This window comes from Crinia signifera, chromosome 5, assembly GCF_055691185.1.
Source record: "Crinia signifera chromosome 5, ASM5569118v1, whole genome shotgun sequence".
NCBI classification, from domain to species: domain Eukaryota; kingdom Metazoa; phylum Chordata; class Amphibia; order Anura; family Myobatrachidae; genus Crinia; species Crinia signifera.
The window spans coordinates 31,436,902-31,454,408 of NC_139221.1; the positions used below are offsets into that span (position 1 = coordinate 31,436,902).

Genomic DNA, 17,507 nt, shown 5'->3' on the forward strand with positions numbered 1-17,507 from the left:
GCAGAAGTGATCTTTGCAGAATTTCGCCCCGCTGCTGCGTGCACATTCACAGCGCCGAATGCATTTGTCTACAACACTGAATGAGGCCCAGAAATCAGCGATAACCTTCTATACACGTACTGGAGTTCTGCCTCATCCCTCTTGTCCTTATCTATTATTTAATGTCTTTCCAGCCTATTTCTCCTGGATAAAACATTAATGAGTATATGAATAGCCACCCCTGAATATTGTTTTCAGACCGCATATAAAACTGCCTGGCATTGTCAGCTGTAGGAAAGCAATGTGTTCCCCAAATTATTATAGGAAAAAAGAAATGAAGCGGTGAAGTAATGACAGAATCTGCAAAAAGTATTCCGTACCCCCAGAAAAATGTTTGAAATCTGAAACACAACTGACTCATTGGCTCTTCTAAGGCGCCTATTCAATTATTGCAATTGACCTTTACCTTAACTTAACATTTATTACCCCTAGAAATAAATCACTCGGACACGTTAACCTGAAATAACCACACGGAAAACCACTGCATAAGTTTAAAAGGTCAACAGTATTTATTGTTGGTATGACCCTATTGAAAGGGATGGCCAGGAGAGCGCTTGGAGACCAGCTAAGTCACAAACGCTAACAATGGCGGCGACTACAACGCCCCAACTTGTAACCAGGGCGATGAACCGCCCCCATTGAATTCAAGGCACAGCCCGCACTGTGACGGTCTTACCGCCCCTCCTATTGCATGGTGAGGACAGTTCAAGGAAGTGGCCATCGCCCCCCCTCGGGGGCAGGACTCACCAGCCGTCATGGCAGAGGGTGGCAATACCGCACAGTGACCTCCTGTACCTCAAACCTGACCGCTGATCGAGAGCGCCCTCCCGCTAAATAAAATTTAATATTTGTGAAGCCAAATTGTGTGAAGGCAGAAAGGCCTGGTGGTAATTGAAGAAAGCAAGGGAGGGAGGGTCGGAATCCAGACTCAAAGAGGCAGAAGGATCACCTGACTACCCCTTATATACCCCTGCCTAAGCTACCGCCCATTCTACACCTGATTGGCTACACCTATAACCCTGGACTCTATGGGGTAAGAAACATTTTGACTAACTTTATTATACCAATCACAAAATTGCAAGGCTCTTATATGTCCTCATGCCTATACAGCCCTCGCTTAATCTTCAATTGATTCGGTCGGCACCGGGTGTGGTCGGACGGCCGATGTTTGGTGTTTGCGCATGTGTAGAGGCGTTTGTGCGCATGTGCGAATGCCTCTCACGTCCGAACACGGCGTGAGTTCCGTGCAGAAAACGTTCGGTCGGACCCATCCGTGCAGGGGGTGGAGAGGGGCATGAAGGGCTGTCTGGGCTCATAACAATATGCATACGCCCCGCGTTTCATGGGCGTTCCCATGAAAATGCTGGGCGTACATATGGTAATGCGGCCGTGACGCACGTGTGGGGGGCGGACAGCTGACATAGCCGGATGTGAGTTGCCCGTCCATATCCCTGCTTTCATACAGAAAAATGTCCGAGTGGTCTGGAGCATTCGTGCTGCCTGACCGCTCGGTCCATCATTCAATGGTCATCGACCATCGGAGGATGGGGGTGGTTTCCACAGATAGGGGAGGTGTTCGCATGAAACATCCACTTGCGGTCCATTTGCTCGGCGTCTGACCGCATTCGGTCGGTGTGAGCAATCCGTACGGTAGGCGGAGCTAAGAACACTCGGTGGCCGTCCGAAAATACGCATTCGTCCGATTCAACTAGAATAAGGGCCATTATCCAGTCTATTTATTTGTGTATGAATGAGCGAGATGGCAAAATTGGCATTCCACTAGTGTTAGAAATTGGAATTATGACATCACTTCTGACTCCCAATCTGTAATGGCACTCGGACATTGTTAAGGATAAATTGCAATGATGTAAAATCCTCCTGGGAAAGAAAGTGAGCAAGTAGTGGTCTCCAGGAAAATGTCTGCTTCCAAAATGAGTTGAAATTGTGTCTCATAATGTGAATGATATACATTTGTATACGTTATCGTAGAGACAATTTATTATAATTATCCATTATTTATACCGCTTTCACATTGCAACCCTGCTTTCAACCCATTTTTGTAAACGTTTCATAAATGGGTCAAAAGCCTGTTAAACCCTTTCACATTGCATGTTGTAACTAGAGATGTGCGGCGGCCACTTTTTCGGGTTTTGGTTTTGGATCTGGATCTCCCTTCGTGTTTTGGATCTGGATTGGTTTTGGCAAAACCACCCTTTTGGTTTTGGATCTGGATTTTTATGAAAAAATGCTAAAAATGGCTAAAATAACAGAATGTGGGCCTGTTTTTGCCCCTAAAGTATTATTAACCTCAATAACATTAGTTTCCACTCATTTCTAGTCAATTTTGATCACTTCACAGCTTACAAAATTGTTTTCATTTACTGTAGTTGGGCCAAAAGGGTATACCGAGGTAGCTGGATGACTAAGCTAAGCGACAGCAGTCGGCATCTCATACATGTGGACCTTACACTTCCAACCTGGCAAAGCGGCACTGCAGGGGCAGACAGGGTGGCAGTTTAATAAACTATACCAAAAAAAGAGAAATGCTCCAAACAGCAAATACAAAGAGGTATCGGCCTTGTCAGGACTGGTGGTAGCAGCTTCAGCACTCCCACTATTTCCTCCTCCATCCTCCTCCATCCTCCTCCAAAAATGTGTTTTTATTTTATTTATTACTTTTATTTCTTTTTCTTACTTTACACTGCACACAGCCTGTCACACTGGACACAGCCCCTTGGACACTGGACACTGCCCCTGGGACACTGGACACTGCCCCTGGACACTGGACACAGCCTGTCACCCTGGACACAGCCCCTGGACAATGGACACAGCTCCTGTACACGGGACACAGCCGTCACACTGGACACAGCCCCTGGACAATGGACACAGCCGTCACACTGGACACAGCCTCTGGACACCGTCCCTGGACACAGCTCCTGTACACTGGACAATGGATATATGTCGTCACACTGGACAATGGATATATGTCACACTGGACACAGGATATATGCCGGCACACATTACATGTCACACTGGACACAGGATATATGTTGTGACTTGTGACACTGGACACAGGATATATTGTCGTCACACTGGACACAGGATATATGTCGTCACACTGGACACTGGATATATGTCGTCACAGTGGACACAGGATATATGTCGTCACACTGGACACAGGATATATGTCGTCACACTGGACACTGGATATATGTCGTCACACTGGACACTGGATATATGTCGTCACACTGGACACTGAATATATGTCGTCACACTGGACACTGAATATATATCGTCACACTGGACAATGGATATATGTCACGCTGGACACAGGATATATGCCGGCACACATTACATGTCACACTGGACACAGGATATATGTTGTGACACTGGACACAGGATATATTGTCGTCACACTGGACACTGGATATATGTCGTCACACTGGACACTGGATATATGTCGTCACACTGGACACAGGATATATGTCGTCACACTGGACACTGGATATATGTCGTCACAGTGGACACAGGATATATGTCGTCACACTGGACACTGGATATATGTCGTCACACTGGACACTGGATATATGTCGTCACACTGGACACTGGATATATGTCGTCACACTGGACAATGGATATATGTCACGCTGGACACAGGATATATGCCGGCACACATTACATGTCACACTGGACACAGGATATATGTTGTGAATTGTGACACTGGACACAGGATATATTGTCGTCACACTGGACACTGGATAGATGTCGTCACACTGGACACAGGATATATGTTGTCACACTGGGCACAGGGTATGTCGTCACACAGGACACAGGATATATGTTGTGAGTGACTCGTGACACTGGACAATGGATAAGATATAGGCCGTCACACTGGACACAGCCCCTTGTATTACTGCAGCCCCTGTACACAGTGTACTACTCAGCAGCACTGCAGCCCCTGCGTGTGAGCACTGCAGCACTGAATTAGTTAGTTAAATAACAAAAAACACAGGGTTCAGGGCTAAATAAATCACAACACAGGGCTTAGGGCTAAATAAATCACAACAGGGCACGGGCCACAGGACAGCCCCTGGACAGTGGACACTGCAGCCCCTGCGTGTGAGCACTGCAGCACCTAGTTAGTTAAATCACACTACAGGGCTCAGGCCTATAAACAGTCACTGACTCTCAATACAAGTCTACAACACAGGGCAGTGAGGGCACAGGGCAGGTCACGGAGCACAGCACAGGGCAATGAGGGCACAGGGCAGGTCACGGAGCACAGCATGGAGCACATAGCACGGAGCACAGCACAGGGCAGTGAGGGCACAGGGCAGGTCACAGAGCACATCACGGAGCACATGGCACGGAGCACAGCACAGGGCAGTGAGGGCACAGGCAGGGCTGTAAGTATGGCGGTACGGGGTGGTACGGCGTACCGGTAAAACATATTGTGCCGGTACCCCGTACCGCCATAACAAATGCCCTGCAAATTGCTTAATGCGCATGCGCGCATATCTAAGTGGCGGGGGGCGTGGCCTCCGCCGCCCCTCCACAGCTGATTCCTCGCCAGGGGAAGGGAGACAAGGGGAGGGGAGCGCATCACGCATTTCTCGTTCCCCTCCCTGTGTCACTGTGACTGGGCTCTCAGCCAATCATAACTCGCGGGCCGGCAGCCAATCAGGAGCCAGCCCGCGAGGTATGATTGGCTGGCGGCCCGGACACAGTGAAGGGTCGGACGTGTCTGCTGAAAGCTCCGGTGCATTTTCTGCACTCCACCACCCAATCCCCCTTGCCCTTCCTAACCTCAATTAATCCCTTCTCTGCCCCAGATATGGTGAGGCGGTGCTGCAAAGCCGGGGAGCATCTCACTGAGCTCCTGCAGGTCCTGCAGCCCGCTTCCTAGGCCGAAGCCGGGGACTCAATTTCAGGCCGGATCTGCCGCGGGCCGAGTGCCTGGGCGAGCCGGGGCCCTCCTGCCCACCTCATATACGGCCCCTTTGGGACCCGGAGGACGAAGAGAGGCGTCATGAGAGAGCCGATCCGCTGCAACACCCGGAGCCGGAATCGCCGCAGATACCATCCGGAGGTGAGCTGTGCCCTCTGGGCTGCCCGGCGTCATATAGCCCACAGATGCGCTTCTAACAAATTGTGTGCTCCTGCAGCTTTCTCCCTCTCCTGGGCAGCGGTGAACTCTGGCCGCCATATTTACAGCTTAAGGTGCTCTTTATCCCCATACACAGCAAGAGTTATGGCAAAGTGAATTTCCCAGTGCTGCTGCTGGCTTCTGGCACTGTGGGCTGTGGGGGCATATGTGTGGAACTGTGGGGGCATGTGTGGCATTATGGGGGTGTATCTGGCACTGGGGGCATATGTGGGGCATATCTGGCACTGGGGGCATAACGCACTGTGGTGGGCATATGTGTGGAATTGGGGGCATACTTAGCACTGTGGGGGCATATGTGTGGCATAGTGGGGGCATATCTGGCACTGGGGGCATAACTAGCACTGTGGGGGTATATGTGTGGCATTATGGGGCATATCTGGCACTGGTGGCATAACTAGCGCCGTGGGGGGCATATGTGTGGCATTGTGGGGGCATATCTGGCATTGGGGGGCATACTTAGCATTGTGGGGGCATATGTGTGGCATTGTGGGGGCATATCTGGCACTGGGGGCATAACTAGCACTGTGGGGGCATATCTGGCAATGTGGGGCATATATGTGTGGCACTGGAGGCATACCTAGCACTGTGGGGGCATATATGGCACTGTGGGGCATATATGTGTGGCACTGGAGGCATACCTAGCACTGTGGGGGCATATATGGCACTGTGGGGCATATATGTGTGGCACTGGAGGCATACCTAGCACTGTAGGGGGCATATCTGGCACTGGGGGCATATAGTTTTGTCATAGCCACTCCCCCTTGTGGCATATGACCACGCCCCTGACCACGCCCATTTTGCGCTGCGCGCCTTCGGCGCACAGCACAGTACCACTAAGACATTTTTTCTACTTGCACCACTGACATCACCCCAGACTCTCCAGCACAGCAATCCCTCTTACCTCACTGCACAGCTCCCCAGGCTATCCAGCACAGCAATCCCTTTCCCCTCACAGCACAGCAGGTTTACCAGCACAGCAATACCTCTCCCCTCGTAGCACAGCACCCCAGGCTCTCCAGCACTGCAATCCCTCTGCCCCCACTGCTTAGCACCCCAGGCTCTCCAGCAGAGCAACCCCTCTGCCCTCACAGCACAGCACCCCAGGCTCTCCAGCACAGCAATCCCTCTCCCCTCGTAGCACAGCACCCCAGGCTCTCCAGCACAGCAATCCCTCTTCCCTCACTTCTCAGCACCTTAGGCTCTCCAGCACAGCAATCCCTTTCCCCCTCACAGCACAGCACCCCAGGCTCACCAGCACAGCAATCCCTCCCCCCCTCACAGTACAGCACCCAGGCTCACCAGCACAGCAATCCCTCTTCCCTCACTTCTCAGCACCTTAGGCTCTCCAGCACAGCAATCCCTTTCCCCCTCACAGCACAGCACCTCAGGCTCACCAGCACAGCAATCCCTTCCCCCTCACAGCACAGCACCCAGGCTCACCAGCACATCAATCCCTCCCCCCCCTCACAGTACAGCACCCTAGGCTCTCCAACACAGCAATCCCTCTCCCCTCGCAGCACAGCACCCCAGACTCTCCAGCACAGCAATCCCTCTTACCTCACTGCACAGCTCCCCAGGCTATCCAGCACAGCAATCCCTTTCCTCTCACAGCACAGCACCCCAGGTTTACCAGCACAGCAATACTTCTCCCCTCGTAGCACAGCACCCCAGGCTCTCCAGCACTGCAATCCCTCTGCCCCCACTGCTCAGCACCCCGGGCTCTTCAGCACAGCAACACCTCTGCCCTCACAGCACAGCACCCCAGGCTCTCCAGCACAGCAATCCCTATCCCCTCGTAGCACAGCACCCCAGGCTCTCCAGCACAGCAATCCCTCTTCCCTCACTGATCAGCACCCCAGGCTCTCCAGCACAGCAATCCCTTTCCCCCTCACAGCACAGCACCCCAGGCTCACCAGCACAGCAATCCCTCTCCCTTCGTAGCACAGAACCTCAGGCTCTCCAGCACAGTAATCCCTCTTGCCTCATTGCACAGCACCTGCACAGCAGCCCTCAATTAGCACAGAATCCCTTCAGCACCCATTACCAGTGGCGTGCGGTGGGGTGAGGCAGGTGAGGCACAGCCTTTCCTGTCATACTAGCGCATATGCCGGCGTTTTGAATTGATAAAGTATGTCAACAATACAAAGAATTTATTTTAAAAAAAATCTTATTTTTATTATTCTAATAATTTTTATAGTCAAAACTCTGAAGTAAAAAGTCTATGGCAGGTGAGGCAGTGCCTCACCTGGCTACCTTTTCTGCACCTCTCTTATCAAAACTCAGCGAATCTCCAGCAGTGTATACTGCTGCACATGTGTATAATGCTGGCATGTACCCCATGGCTGATATATTGTTTGCAAACCTGGCTCTGGTACTTGGCAGGAACTCTTGAGCCATTTACCTCACCGAATGTACCTGCCCATTACCCCTTACCAATCACAGTGCCCCTCTCCCAGCACAGTGCCCCTCACCCAGCTAAGTACCCCGCTCCCAGCACAGAACTACTCACCCAGCACAGCACCCGACTCCCAGCAGATCAAACCTCTCCCAGCACAGATCACAGCAGCAGCACCTGCATGTGAATGTGCGTCCTATGCAACACATGCCCATGTGTGGGCAACTGCTGCAATTTAAAAGCATTGGGTTATGGGGAATGCCTACCGCCATAATTAAACCTCCTTGACAGGTTATAGCAAATTAGAGCACCTTTTTCAAAACTCCGAAATCTAAATGCTAACATTTGTGGGTACTTGTGTATTATCACGGCGCCCACGATTTTCATTGCAGGGCATTGTACAACCACAAAATTGCGTCGCATCGCATGCCATATGATCGCATGCGATGCGATGAGACGCGATTATACCCGATTTTTAATTGTACAGGCACCCAGACCCGATTTTACATTGTCATTACCCATCAGGGTGGGTGTACAATGTAAAATGGCCCCCCCTATTGTTAACGCCACCCCACTATCAACGCCAACCCGAAGCGTGGCGAGCACAGCGAGCCCCCGAGGGGCGGCGGTACGCGTCCTCTGACCTTTTCATACCCCCACTATACACGTCGGTGTGGAGTTGATTTTATATAGTGTGGCGAGCGCAGCGAGCCCCGAGAGGGGATGCGTAATACTTGTGAAGTAATGCGCGTGCGCTCGCCACGCTTCGTGCTCGGTGGCTCGCCACACTATATCAAATCATCTCCACGCCGACGTGGATAGTGGGGGTATGAAAAGGTCGGAGGATGCGTACCGCCGCCCCTCTCGGGATCGCTGCGCTCGCCACGCTTCGGGTTGGCGTTGATCGTGGGGTGGCATTAACAATGGGGGCATTTAACATTGTCTTTACCCATCAGGGTGGGGATACAATTAAAAATCGGGTCTGGTTGGGCATTTAACATTGAAATCGCGTTGCATCGCATCGCATGCCATTATAATGGCATGCGATGAGACGCAATATTAAAATTGTACACTCATCCCGGGAAAAGCCTCAAATCGGGTCCATCGCATGCCATTGCATACCTTAATTCGTGGTATGCGATGCGACGCGACGGGCGCCGTGATACTACACAAGTACCCATTTGTGAGCACCAATTGACACTTTTCTTTGTGATGGTTCCATGTACACAAACTTTGTTTCATGCACAAAATTATATAAGATATGTATAAAATTACTTTCAGGCCTGGGGGCGCCTCCACCTGACGGAGCTGTATAGCTTTGGAAGTAAGTGCACTTATTCCCAAAGCTACACAGCTCCTTCAGGTGGAGGCGATCTGGAGACTGTTTATTATCTCCAAATTCATTTATTAACATTCTGGACAAATCATATTGAGAACTTTGGCTCCGTTCATATTAAACCAGGCAAAAGCTTAACATCTGCCCACAAATCTCAATTTTCTGCTCGTACAGAACAGATACCGTGTAGCATACAACTGTCTCTTTAAATTTGACAGGACTGTAACTGAAGGGCTTGAATTAGAATTTGTCATCAGAATATTTTTTACTGCGTAATTGGGCTGATGTGGATCGTTAGCTATTTATAAATTGCAAATCTATCACGTTTGATATAAATGTATGATTTGAAAATGTTTATTAATGAATTCTATGGTCAATATTAGTAATAAAAAAATAGAATATTAGTTTTAATTTGAATTTGCGGTCTCTTAATTTACCATCATAATAACTGCACTTTCTAAGCACACATTCTTCCACCTCATGGTCAAGCACCTGTATCTTCTTCCTGGTAGCTGCTCTTGGGTCCAGTGCACTGACTGAGGATTCATATCCACACACGCGCACACACACACACCCCAAACTTGGTAGAAGAAGCTGCTACTACTGGGCATGAGCAGTAGCTCCGCTCTGTCCCTTAAACTTCCTAATGTGGCGGCATCGCTAGTAAACGTATTATTGGGGTGATTCTGATTGACTCAGTAAGCTGCGAAGATCGCAGCTTACTGAGCGCCAGAGAGCCCGCCCCACCAATTACCCTCCCCCTGCCCCCTTGCATGGTTGCGTGGGGATGTGTTACAAAAAAAGCACATCCCCTCGCGTGCTGCCGCTGACGGAGAAAACATTTGATGGTTGCTGAATTTTATTTGCGAGCGCTGTCCTGTGACGTCAGCCACCTGCCCCTGGCCCACACTGTCACGCCCACACTCCCATGGGAACGCCTAGCGGTTTCATGGGGATGCCCATAAAACACTAGGCATTCTCATGGGCAGCCCCGTCCCCACCGCCGAGCGCCCCAAGCCTGTCCCGATCCCTGCAAACGGCTCGGCAACTACGCACATCACTGAGGGGACCCGCACATGCATATAAAGACCATGCACATGTGCGGGTCCCACAACCATCAGGTCGGGCCGAACTCGCTATTTAGCATCACCCCCTGATTGAGGCCAGACCTGACATCACATACCCCTTTTTCCCTGACATGCCCATATAATGGTTGGGTGACACCCCCAGACACCAGATTCCTGTCAGTCAAATACTGTAGCGGCCAGTTTGCTGATTGGTGACAGGCAGGCATACTGTATTCTGGATACATTTGCACAACAATGATCAGGTCTAAATACCCCAATGTGCAGGGCAATAATATGTGGGCATTATGGGCCTAATTCTAGTTTGCTTGGTAAGCCTATGTGTGAGTCATTGCTGTGTGGGACAAAGGGCCTAATTCGGCATGGATCTGAGAAGCTGCAGATCACTGTGAATAGAACCCGCAAGGTGCAAGTCTGCAAATTAATTTGCTAAACTTTAGCAGATCCATATCCACGCGCAAACCCAAACTAAATGCTGGACCATTGAAAGTATGTTGCCATCTGTGCAAATGTGAGTAGCTCTGAGGCTTCACAGAGTGATGATGTCACAGAGCGGTGATGTCACACATAGGCTGAGCTGTTTGGCTCTGGGCTCATACCTTGACGGAAACTGGATGAAGGAAGACGTTATCCGTGAAGATGGGCTGTTGTCTTAGCAAGTGCTGTGATGACGGTGATGATGTGCAGTGCGCTGCACCTGTGAGATCCCAGAATGCTGATATCTGTGTCAGAGACGGCGATTTCCCATTTGAAGATCAGAGATGGAAGATAATTTCCACCGGACCGGCATTTAGCCGCAGAAGGAGCAGATTGCTCAAGCTCCGTAGGTTTACCACCAGGAAGAGCAGAAAGCGCAAGCTCCCCAGGTTTACACCTAGACTGTCCTCCATTTATGAGGAAGAGGAGCTGGAGGCGCCCGATGTGGAATGTGTTGACATCGGAGGAGAAAGTGTTGGCCAAGGGAGCGTCAAAGTGGCGCCTGGCACCGGGCACACAGAAGTGGAGGGATTTGACCCCTTTAACAACATAATGTTGATGCTTATGCTATCCTGGCTAATCAGACTTTATATATATATCCGCACTGCTGCAGGTCGGTGGTGACATGGACAGTGTATACCTTTGTGTATATTTGTATATATTTGTATATATTTGTGTATATTTGTATATATTTGTATATATTTGTATATATTTGTGTATATTTGTATATATGTAAATTTGTAAATATTGTAAATATTGTACATAATTATAGATAGATATTTATTTGTATATATTTGTGTATATTTGTATATATTTGTATATATGTAAATTTGTAAATATTGTAAATATTGTACATAGTTATAGATAGATCTATATCTATCTATCTATCTATCTATCTATCTATCTATCTATAGATAACCAATGTACAATAAAACCCTGTACAAAAACAGTCCGTGCGTGCGTGTGTGATGTGCATGACACAACCTATGGCTGCATAATGTGACGCAAAGGCTCCGACTCTGAATCAGCCGCACAACGTGTAATGAGATCATGTGTAACCAGGTGTAATATCCCCTACTGTACAGTACTGTGGGTATAACATGTCACCCCAGAATTCTGTGCCCTGTATAATAGATGGACGTGGTCCCATCTCCCCGGCCACTGCTACAGTGTTCCTCAGTAACATATCACACTTACCTTTTGCTGTACAGCAGTGTTTCTCAGTGTCAGCAGAGGCGCTGAGAGGGAGGGGGTAGCGGGTACTTTTTACCGGGTCCCGGGTCTGTTGGAGGGGCCTGAGTCCTGCCTCCCCTCTGCTGCAGGGGGAGAGAGAGACCCAACTGTCACTGCAACTGCCTCTCTCCCCAGCTCAGCACATGCTGCTCGGTACTATGTCCTGAGCTGGGAAGAGAGGCACAAATCTAATGCTGTGTACACACTGTCCGATTTACTTTACGATGTTGACGATATAGTCAACATCGGATCGGAATCGGATGCAGATCGCAAGGGTTTTAACCCTTGCGATCCCGATCCGATCCCGATGCGCGTTCACGTATCGGAAGCCAGAAAGTCTTGGCTGCCTTGTCTATATAGTGCAGATCTGCACTATATAGTCAATATAGGATGCAAATCGGATGTGCCTTAAGATCCTATCCACGATCCTATCTGATCGGATCGTGGATAGGATCTTAAGGCACATCTACCGTCTGTACACACCATTACTCTCCCTGCACATATTACATCTGCCTCACCTGCAGTGCACATTGTTTTGCCCATTTTTTACAACAAATTTGCCCCGCGATCAGGTCTGAATTAGGCCCTGTATTTGTCCAATGAGGAGACAATCCTATCCAATGATCCAATACAAATCTGTTGGACAGGACAGGATCCCCAGCAGCCAATGGTGCACATTGGTGTATGCACAGCATCACTGGTCTATCAGCAAGAGGAGAATAATGTGTATAACTGGCCACAGTCTCACAGCCAGATACACCTCCAGGTATGGGGAAGACGTGACAATGTGGCAGGGGTATATATCTGGGGGTGTATGGCTCGAAATATGAGGGTATATGCGGGTAATATGGGGGTTTATAGTGGTTTATAGAGGTGTATGGCAGTATATGGGGGTGTATGGGGGTATATGGGATCTCCTGCCATAATATAACATTGCATGGAACCACTTGCAGCCACTGTGACCACCGGGAGTTTATAGAATGCAGGGAAGAGCTCAGGTAAGACACAGGCATGAAGTAGCCTAGTGTGTCATTCTCTATGTGCTTTACACTGGCCACGTGCAGCGGATCCAGGTAATCATTCAGGGACAAAAAAAGATGGTTAATAAATATATGTGAGGAAACGACACACAGACGTGTACACATCCCTGTATATCTCACACAACAGGGCCCTAAATACATGGCATTGCGCTAAAGGCATGTATGACGCCACCACTAGGCAGCTTAAGGTAATCGCCTATGGGCGCCATAGGCGTGCGCAGCACATTTTATTAGGGGGTGCACCACCTATTGTGCATGTCTAACAACATCCATTGGGTGTGTCTAACACCACCAATCAGGCGTGTCTACCATCATCTATTGGCCCTCACTACAATATAAAAGTCTCTCAGCCACAACATAATCTCCTGCCTAGTTCAGTCAGTTTTTAATCTTCTTATTACTCTTGATAACAGTTCATGCAAATAAAGTCAAAAACATACATGGATGACACAGGTATGTAGTAATATGACAATGGTCTAGTACAGTGGTTCCCAACCCTGGTCCTCCTCAAGTACCCCCAACAGTGCATGTTTTCCAGGTCTCCACACAGAATCACAGGTGATATAATTAGCTCCACCTGTGGATCTTTTAAAATGTGTCTGAATAATGAGTGCACCTGCTGGGTTACCTGAAAAACGTGCACTGTTGTGGGTACTTGAGGACCGAGGTTGGGAACCACTGGTCTAGTACAGTTAACAATGCAAAACACACATAATTGAATGATGGGCGCTTCTTTGAATGGAATACCCCTCTAAAAAGCTAAAATCTTTGGTCAAAGGTATTGCTGGTTGCTAGCGGCAGGGAGGTGTTTATAAGGGTGGGCACAGCATTAGGGGGTGCCTGTGCACCCCTAACACTCTATGTGCGCACGCCTATGATGGGCACCAGCAAAAGGAGGGCGGCTGCAAGATGCCAATGGCTGTTTTATTAACCATCTCTGTTGAAAACAGTAGCAGGCTAAGTCAGGGGGCAGGCTAGCCATTTCAAATTTTGTTCTGCCACTCGCCCGCCCGCAGCCGCGATCTGTATGTACACTGCTAGCTGCAGCAGGTACACAGGAGGAGGAGCGAGCACAGTGCATATATGCGACCACCACTCATGCTGCCGCTGCGCTGATATTCTGGTAATCCCGACGGTTCCCTGCTCCACTCCACAATTTAAGCGCCAGCTGGGAGGGACGACGGTGCGCCACAGCACTCCCGCACCTGATCCAGGCTACTTTGCATCTGACAGCCGGGTCGTATGCCGTATAGAGAGCCCGTGTTCTGGTCCCTAAGCTCATGTATATATATATATATATTGAGAAGATAGGGGGGAGTGTGGTGCCACTGGCGGAGCTCCTCCCATAATCCCAAGTGTTTGGTCCATAAAATACTCCCAGTATATTTGGGCGTCAGCTAACTTTTAAATAATAGGTGATGGTAAGTCAACTAAAAATGGAATATGCAAACAGGGGTGATCAAAATATCCGCGACCTTCAGTATCTAAAATGTAATTCTATAATATGATGGAGTAAAGGTGTATCAAAAAGTTGGTAAGATGAAAAAGGGGGAGTTTTAAAAAAAATATTATAATATTATTATGTTTATTATAAATACATGAATTCATGGTAAAAATAGGTTACATAATTGATCACTTTTATATAAAAATACACCTGTCAGTCATTTTGCAAACAGCCAGCAATGCCTTGTCATAGCTGGCTTTGTTCGCAGGGGGGCTTTGTGCATCCGCATAACATAAATTCGCAGCCCTGCATTCTAACCTGAATCAGCCTCAAAGTGCGGTCTGGATACAATGCGGTCTGGATACAATGCGGGCTGGATACAATGCGGGCTGGATACAATGCGGGCTGGATACAATGCGGGCTGGATACAATGCGGGCTGGATATAATGCGGGCTGGATACAATGAGGGCTGGATACAATGCGGGCTGGATACAATGCGGGCTGGATACAATGAGGGCTGGATACAATGAGGGCTGGATACAGTGTGGGCTGGATACAGTGTGGTCTGGATACAATGTGGTCTGGATACAATGTGGTCTGGATACAATCTGGGTCAGGCACAGTGCGGATCGTACAATGCAGTATATCGAGCAGGTTGGATACAGTGTGGCTCCGCTGGCACACTCCTAGTTACGGACCTGCGCTGGATACAATGCGGGCTGGATACAATGCAGGCTTGCTACAATGTGGGCTGGATGCAATGCGGGCTGGATACAATCTGGGTCAGATACAGTGCGGATCATACAATGCAGTATATGGAGCAGGGTGGATACAATGTGGCACCGCTGGCACACTCCTAGTTACGGATCTGAGCTGGATACAATGCGGGATAGATACAATGCGGGGTAGATACAATGCGGACCGGATACAATCTAGGTCAGATACATTGCGGATCGTACAATGCAGTATATCGAGCAGGTTGGATACAGTGTGGCTCCGCTTGCACACTCTTAGTTACAGACCTGAGCTGGATACAATGCGGGCTGGATACAATGCGGGCTGGATACAATGCAGGCTGGATACAATCTAGGTCAGATACATTGCGGATCGTACACTGCAGTATATCGAGCAGGGTGGATACAGTGTGGCACCGCTGGCAGACTCCTAGTTACGCACCTGAATAACCATGAAACATTGGTTATTGCATGCTTCTTTACTGAAGAACTGCAGGAAACACAATACAAAGAATATATATTCATACCCCAACTATATACAACAAAAATAAAATCCAGGTGCCACCAAATACACACATAACAGCAACAGAAACTACATACACCACAACCACAGTATAAAATATATTTATTCCCATTAATCCCCAAATGATGTACCTCCATCTCACCAAATGATCTCCTTAATCGTAAGAGCACTCAATCTTCAACCTCGTAATGAAAAACAATTATCCGAACTAACCTTCTTACACTCAGCATTACCACCCCACTTCCTACCTGCACTCCACTCACCTGTATGATGATCTGATTTTCTCTGCATGGGTCCAACACTGGGTGCCCTCTATGTAGGTTCCTGTGGCAGAACATGAGAGGTCCACAGTGGGGAGGTAGCAAACTCCTTAAGCATATTGGGCCTAATGCAGACCTGATTGCAGGGCACTTTTGTTAGCACATGGGCGAAACCATGGGCACTACAGGTGGGGAGTTACATTTGGGTGGGTTACTTTGTTTCCGTGCAGGGTTAACGCTGCCTGTTTTATTTTTACACTGCAATTTAGTTTTCAGTTTGAACACACCCCACCCAAATCCCTCTCTGTACATCAGCCCCACCTGCAGTGCAGTATGGTTTTGTCCATCTGCTAACTGCCTAATTCTGGTTTGCACGGGGGAGCAATGTTTTACCACTGCGCATGTGCATACTGCTATTTCGCTGTCCCATTGCACCTACCAATACTGGCGGTGGGCATGGGGTGGCAGCGACGGGCTGCACCCATGGGAATGCCCAGCATTTCATGAAAATGCTGAGTGTTCCCATGGAAATTTGGCAGTGACGCCAAATTCCGCGGCTGCTGGGGGCGGGCATCTGACAACAAGGATGTTAGCTGCCCGCCCTGTTCCTGTACTGGGAACACACAAATGATTTGATAGGGGGGGGCTGTGTGAGCGGCTGGTGCTGTTAATTTGCTGCGTTGCGTGTGGTCTAGAAAAAGGTCCAAAATGTGCCCTGCTGTGAGGTCTGAATTAGGTAAGTTCATTGTTTATAACCACCTAACTGCCATTCTTCCCTCCTACACTCTGCTCCCCATTCCAATCTGGCTTGGATCCTTTCCACTTCACTGAAACTGCCATCACAAAAGCCTGTTGTGACCTCATTGCGGCAGAATCCAAGGGCCACTACAAAACAGCAATAAATGATTAACATAGAACATGGGAAAAAGAAATATCGGTGCTAAACCAAACCTATACAATGCCACTATTAGAATGGTTAGGGGGTGTTGACCATATACCCTAAAGTGCACAGATGAATTTCAGAATTTTAATTAATTAATATGTATACACAGGTCTCCTCTTGTGTGTACACGTCTGTGCGCAGAAGGTTCTAGCTGCATTTACATAGAGAAATGCCCATTCCGGTTAAAGACAAAGCAATAGACGAAATATCTACAGTATAACACGCTGGAAACAATGTATATAAAAAATATAAAAGTTATTTATTAAGCTATAAGTATATATCATAAAGTGTAAAAAAAAACATTTGAGCTCATTATCTGAGGTAGCCCCTGAGTCCCTAAGGAGGCGGGGAAATGCGTTATTTGAGAATCTTTTCTGCTGTGCGACCATCGACTTTGGTGATACACGGGGATCCCCTATATACCTGCAAGTACTCTCCAATAATTCTGCTACACCAGTTTGCTGCTCATTCCACTATATACCAGAAACCTGAGCTCTGGGAGCCTGCAACAGTGGATTGCTGCATTTACAACAAGAAGGTATAGGCGGGGCCGGTGCAAGGCACTGGAGCGCCCCAGGCGAGGGTCCTGCATCTGGTCGAGTGAGTCCGTCCTTATCCCACCCGCTCTGGCACCTCTGCAGCCTGGTCGGAGCCTGTGGCCTGGTCTCCCCTGCAGCCACGCCTGTCTGACTTCCGGCCTGCGCTGTTTCCCGCTGAGTCGGACGGGGCAGGGTGAGTGCTGGGGATCCAGTGGACTGAGGTTAGTTGGTGACTTGGAAATAACTAGCGTTGTCTGCCGGGCAGCTGCGCGGGAAACGCTTCTGATTTAGA

At 48.9% G+C, this 17,507-nt stretch overlaps 1 protein-coding gene across 1 annotated transcript in view; it reads right to left on the reverse strand.

Moving 5' to 3' along the window:
- Nucleotides 1-11,822, reverse strand: part of ATP6V1C1 (ATPase H+ transporting V1 subunit C1) — a 63,446-nt gene extending 51,624 nt beyond the window's left edge. The window contains exon 1 of the mRNA XM_083186948.1: nucleotides 11,697-11,822. The gene's annotated coding sequence lies outside the window, so the exon portion shown is untranslated. The remainder of the gene's footprint in view (nucleotides 1-11,696) is intronic.
- Between the last annotated feature and the right edge of the window lie 5,685 nt (nucleotides 11,823-17,507).